Source organism: Malurus melanocephalus, unplaced genomic scaffold (assembly GCF_030028575.1).
Source record: "Malurus melanocephalus ecotype Western Australia unplaced genomic scaffold, MMel_1.1 scaffold_64, whole genome shotgun sequence".
Lineage (NCBI taxonomy): Eukaryota > Metazoa > Chordata > Aves > Passeriformes > Maluridae > Malurus > Malurus melanocephalus.
In genome coordinates, this window is record NW_026623296.1 from 1,890,191 (window position 1) to 1,896,876 (window position 6,686).

The window sequence follows — 6,686 nt, forward strand, 5'->3', positions numbered from 1 at the left end:
AAGAATGCCATTTTCACACCCCGTGCCTCCGATGCTGGATACGGCTGTGGTCCTGTTAACTGTTAGCAGGCATGCACGGAAGATGGGGAGGATTTCCTTAATTCATAAAGAATAACTCTGCCAGAAAATCCTTTTCTGCTGCGATCTATGTTTGAACTTGATTTCAGTAAGCCCTCATACCAGGCACCTTGGATTTCCAAACAGCAATTCTTCGGTTAAAGATTTTGTGATAAAAGTTAAACGGAGCAAAACAGCTGAGCACAGAAAAGAACAAGTYGCTGAGGAACAGTTAAAAATACTGAACTACAATAAAAATAGCTACGGCCAGGCAAAACCAAACAATGAACTTGAGCTGTCCTATTAACGAGCTATTATATGTACTATATTTAAAATATATTTAAAAAAATTCAGCTGAAACAATGTAAAACACGAGAAGATAAAGCACTGACACCCTGGCAGAAAGGCACGATGCCACAAGCCAGAGCAGAGCCCAACAAAATAAGAAGTGCTGAAGACAGGCAGGACCTGCTTCCATCCTGAGACTAAAACATTTCTGAAATAATATTTCATTCTCCAAAATCCCAACACAAAAATGCCATTGTCGGAATTATTCAYGCAGGAACTGCAGTGCTGGTTCATTATGCGAAATGGAATCTCACTTTTAGACTTAGTTYTTTTGCCATAATACAGCACAGTGCATTAAGACAGGTAATGTTTATTATATTAATGTAAAATCAGCTAAGTAGTCTGTCATTAGCATAACTGTGCTCTCTGTAACAATACAATTCCCTATTAAAGGGAGGGGGGGAAGCTCCTTAAAATTAAATTAGCATTTTATTATTATAATTTTGTTTATTGTATTTTATCAGGAGAGAAGATCTCCTTCTGACCCACACAAAGCAGAATGATGGGCTATGCTGACATTCCCTGGCATGTCAGGATGTCTGCCGTCTTCTGTATTCTCCTCTAGCTGAGGAAAAACGGGAATATTTTCGTATTTGTTTACAGAATGAAACATCTGATTTTATCTTCCACTTCTCATGCATACCAGGTTTCTCACTAAGTGCCAGGATAATTGTTTCTGCTATAATAAATACCCATTTAATTTGCATAAAAATATAAAGTTTACATAAATTAAATCCTTTCTACATCTAACATTTGTCAAATAGAGACTAAACCAGAACATACACACATACATCCAAATACCCCTTTAATAAGATGAGTGAGATTTTGAGCTCGAGATTATCATAATAATTTTTCACATTTTAAAAAGTTACCGTTTTTGTTTCTGTCTCTAGAATGAAAGGAAAAATTATATAACCTGCTGTACAYGATTCCAAACAGTGGTGATTTTATAATGACTCGGTTTAAAAATAAAAAAAATAATAAGGAAAAAAAAGGTGCATTTTTTCCAGAGTTTAGGAAAGGAAATGTTAAATCAACATATTCTGCCAAAAAAGCCTCAAATAAACCAAAAGCAATCCTGCCTAGAAACATCCAAAATACCCCTAAAGCCMTTGCAAACCCCTTGAAACCCTCTCTCCCAAACACCCTTAATATACTGAGAATGATCATGGTGTCAGACTCCTTACATTTGTGTATTAATTCATACATACATTATGGAGAGCTTAATTAAATAATAAAAGACCGTGATTGAACCAGCATCATTTAATATGCCCAGAATTTCATGCGAGTGAAAGGGAAGTGTTATACAGCGGGGCCTTTTCTTTTTTTTTTCTTACGGCAGATTTTAAAGAACAGCAACTCCCAACAGATTTCTAGGAAGGATGAACCCTCTCTACATCCCTGGCTATTTTCTCCTGCAAGAATCAAATCCGCAGCTGCCTGCTCTACAGACTCGGGGCATTTGAGATGACGTACATTGTCGTGGCCAGTTAAAAAAAAAAAAAAAAAATAGCGATTCTTGAAAAAAAAAAAAAATCCACCTGGTTAAATCATGGTGTTTATTTCCCACACAAACCAGAGCTCTGCTTAAACACTCGGGTTGGCTTTGCCACTCTGGTTCCAAGTGACGCCTCTATAACAGTTGTAAACTTTATTTGCTTAAAAATGTGCAGGTTTTCACACCTATGGYAGACACCTACAGCTGAACATCACAGCTAAGCACAACGGTGCAAATTAGATTCTAATGAGAAAACATCAGTTGCTTCTTTGACAATTTTGCCATTCACTGATTTACTTCTAATGAAGACGCACTCCAACCAGCCAGCTCGCCGTGTTAAAGGTCAAAGCACGTTCAAAAAAATGCCTCACAAAATCAAGGCAAATGGGAAACCCGTAAAGAAACCTTCTCATAAAGTGGCGTGGCAATTAAAGTAATTGTGCAAAAAGCCGTCTTCGGTAAAAAGTAAAAGAAATTAAGCTGCCACTACTGTAACAGGTTAGATGAAAATCAAAATTTAATGTATTCTCCCTTGTGTCATCTTGTTTTGTCAAGACATCAAATAGAATTGGAAAGTACAAAATAACAAGCCCTTGAGAAATCACAGAAGCCGACCTTTTTGATGTTGTTGGTTTACCTTGTTCTCAGTTATTTGAACAATGATGTTTCAGATTTAAGGGCAAGATAAAGCTTAAAAATTAAAACCCGTTGTCAGTTTGGGGAGGAGGGGGTGTTGTCCCTCCCAAATAACAGAGCACCTTACCTAATCAATGAAGGCAAATCCATCCAAAACTAGTGCACACAACAATTAGCAATTCCACTTATTTGTTCAATATTCAGTCTGGGTTCTCTAAAATTCATTCAACTTCAGTACAGACCACAGATCCTCCTGCTAGCGCAGGAAACCGTGCTGGAAAGGTTAAAAAGGAAAAAAAAAAAAAAAAAAAAAAGAAAGAAAAAAAGGCTGGAGCAGAGATATTTGCAAGTGCTGCTTCTCTCCCAGTCTCTATACGGCCACTTTAATCCACAGATGAGTATATGGTGGATTTTTTTTTCCCTTTCCTTACAACTGGAAAGCAAAGCTGAACAAGTAAGCACCTTATAAAAACAAAACAGTACAGGACATTTTAACTGAACTACAGCAAAGTAGTTTCCAGTAATGCAGTCCTGCTTTCAATAAAACAAACAAACTGCTTAAAACCAGCCAAGCCTTTCACCAAACAATAACAAATTTAGCTTATGGTGTCAGGACTTTCCCACAATCTAGTTTCGCAGGTGTTGATAAAACTACCCTTGCTACCGCTTTTCCCTAGCAAAGAGGGGAGAAAAACAACACCAGTAAGTTATCCTGCTACTGGGAAACCTTTACAGAAAGTAAATCCAAAGGCTGTGTCCTCCCAGATCAGGTTTGTCTACAGCAGTTCTGAAATGACTAAGAAAATACAGAGCAGGAAAGCACAGGAGCTTTTGAAACTACTTAAAAGTTTTGAATGCAAAAATCCTTCTCCCCTTACCTTTCTTCAGCTGCCGGAGCATGTAATCACAGACACAGAAACCAAGGCATTTTGCACTGCAATAGTCATTTCAGGATTTTAAAAACAACTTCATTCTCAAGCAACAACGGTGCTTGAGCACTGTCAGGTTAAAATGGTGCATAAGAAATCACTCTGACTGCCCTACCTCGCTTTCAACGCTTAAAAATCCATTTTAGCCTTCTCCACACAACTGTTGCAAGCCTTTTCTTCCTTGCACACAACTAAAACCAACTCAACTGGCGCAGACATCAGAGCCCGGTGTCCATCAGTGCACTCATCCATCTGTGACCCATTACAACCCCGGGGGTGATGTGCCACGATTCTGGTGTGGGTTCTGATCACTGCTCACACCCCAGCACAAATTTCAGCGTGGGGTTAAGAGTTACACTGCTAAAAACGAGTGCAGGGCTCATCCAGCTCTAGGAGAACGTGAAGCACCCACACCTTCCTCTGAGCACCGTCCCTGCAAAGCCAGCGCAGGGATTTCATTTCTTCCCTGTCAATCCCATTGTATTTATGACTTCTCTTTAGTTCAGCTGAGTGACTGGTCAGAGCATGTCTCAGAGCTTTTTTTTTTTTTCTTTTAAAGCAAAAATAACACTGCTTAGAAAAGGGAGGGCACAATGGCAAAGCACAGTAAAGTGAATGTTAAACAAGACTCAGAAAAAAAAACAAACCAACTGTAGCAAACAAAAAAAAAATTTCAAAGCAGCCCTTCCTATCATAAGCTTTCTGATGATTTATGGTTTACCAACTCAGCAAGGTTACGCAACACTGCATGCCTTTAGATGCATTATTTGAGTCAGTTGAGATTTAATTAAGATCACAGCCTCCAAAATCCCTGTCAAATGAAAATTCACAGAAGACAATACACTATATATCCTCATGCAGATAGTCTCCATTCCATGCTCTGGAATAACATAAGTTAATCCTCGTTTCTATGGTGGCAGACAAAAGTTCACTAATTTTGTTTTCTTTTGACACTTGTGTTGTTTTCTGTTTTATGTCATGAGATCATTCCCTTTTGAGAGGGGAGGGGAGCTGATATAGGGGGAGAGGAGGGAGAGCAATATGTCTGAATATGGCAGCAGATGTATTTTGACATTCTCACAGCTCTGCTGTGATGTCATCAAGTTTTCATATAATTAACCCCTGCCAGTAAGAGCATCCTTTCATGACATCTGTCCATTGGGAAGAGGAGGAAAGAGTAAGGAAAAAAAAAACCCACAAAGTACCTCAGTCTTGCTCTCACTAAAACCAAAATCAAACAAAATTAAATTAAAGCTACAAAACATCATTCACATCTTCCTTCTGTATCAGTGAGTGGCTTTTCCCAATTCATYATCTGCCCCAACTGCCTCCTCACCTTCGAGGTGCTCTGAAACCACACACCACGGATGCCCAGCTCATTCCCAGCGCCTTCTCCTCCTGATGGTCCTGSTGCAGGGGAACCCCTTCACTCTATAATCCAATTCCTCTATTTGCTGAACATGAGCACGTTAAATAAAACAGTATTTCTTACAGAGAAATTGCTAGAACTTTACCTCATTCCACTGTATTCCTATTTGCATTATCTTAATATCTGCTTGCTTATCTCATGGTTTAGAAATGACAGGTGCTAGCGGTCTTTTGTTTGACAGGCCACTACACAAATAACTGTCTTGCCTGAAAGGGCTAATGCACTACTAATGAACAATAAATCAACTTTGATTATAAAGTGTCAGACCAATCAGTTTGCAGTTCAGCTCTATCACAGTCTAGGCCAAGGCAGCTACTCTGTTTAGGCAGGACTCGGGTTTCATCTCTGCAGCCTTATCAATGAAATTTTTTGGACGTAGTTACAGGAGATCACTGAAAGCCCTCTGACAGCAGATTTTCCGCTGGCTGCGAGGAGAGGACAGAGCCTGCTTTTAGAGACTTCCTCGGCTGCTACTATAATAAATATACAATCAACAAAAGCTATTTCTTTACCAGACAGAAGCACGCTCTAATGACATATGCTCATGTACACATGTGTTGTAGCCGTGACTTTTAGAAGCAAACAGAAATGCCTTTCAACTTGGTGTAAAAGAYGTGTGAGATGCCTGAAAGCTCTGCACGTTAAACACACTTAGGAAGGGTTCGATCTGGTAAATACTAATTTAGCAGGCAGGGTGCTTACAGCTCCGGGGGAGAGGGAGGCAAAGAACCTCCTCTCCTACTACTGCACACGCACAAGGCATTTCAGGATTGGGCCCGGGACTATCAGGCATGAAAATCAGCTGTGATCCAAATTAAAAAAAAAAAATAATTTCGGTTTATTTGTAAAAAGACAAACTAGCGTGCTCAAGTCACTTTTTATTAGAAATAAACTTAGGCGATTTATTGTAGTTCACAACTCAACACTCACTGCTAGAATAAATCCAACCGTTTGGTTTTCATAAACAGATCTTGGTCACCCTGAATGATTCACATTTCCTGCCACCAAACTTGTTTTTATTTAAAAATACGAAATGGTAGCGTGTCAAACGGCGGCACACGSACCGAGACGACTGTGCCGCGCTACCGAACAGCTTCTCCCTGCCACCAGCACAGGGACAAGTCACAACTCCCAGCTTTTTCGGAGACAAGCTGGCTTTGAAGGAGTTAATTTCAGAGAGGAAGAGTGTATATGCACTTTGCTCTAAACTTACCACCCACTTCCTAAGGGTTCCCTCCTCCCCGCCACCACCACCCTCGAAATTTCAGCTCACTCGCACTGCAACGCTGACACCGAGCCCGGCCGCGCCGAGATCCCGTTACATCCTTTTCGCCGGGGTTCACAGCACCAGTCAATGTCAAAAACAAASCTCACTCACTTAATTTCCCCCTGGTAAATTGCCTGGCGAATCCATTCAGCGATCCCGGTTCCTGACATTTAAACCTGACACTGTCTTTTATCCCGGCTCCGTGYACTTTCCCTCCTTCCTCGCTCTTCCCAACTCGGGCTCAGCCCGCGCGGTTCCGCGCACCCGCCGCTGTCACGACAGGCGCCAGGCGACACGCTCCGCTCATCACTTCTAAAAACCCCCGGCGAGTTGCGGGGCGCACACGCTGTCCCTCCCTTGCTCCCTCCTTCCTTCCCTCCCTCCTCCTCTTTTCTCCCGCGGAGGAGCCGGCACCGCGCGGCCGCTCCAGCTCGCCGCGGCTCTTTCCGCCACTTTGCGCGGGCCTCCCCCTTCCCCGATCCCCCCGCGGGGCACCCACCTGAGCGGCGGCGGGCGGCGTGC

General features: G+C 41.7%; 1 protein-coding gene across 10 annotated transcripts in view; it reads right to left on the reverse strand.

The window, feature by feature from the left end:
- The window catches only part of FOXP1 (forkhead box P1), a 376,963-nt gene that overhangs the window by 77,852 nt on the left and 292,425 nt on the right, over positions 1-6,686 (reverse strand). The window contains exon 1 of one of the 10 annotated variants that reach the window (XM_057366402.1): positions 6,664-6,680. The exons of the other annotated variants lie outside the window; for them this stretch is intronic. The gene's annotated coding sequence lies outside the window, so the exon portion shown is untranslated. Of the gene's footprint in view, positions 1-6,663; positions 6,681-6,686 lie in introns of those variants that run through there. 10 annotated transcript variants of the gene reach the window in all.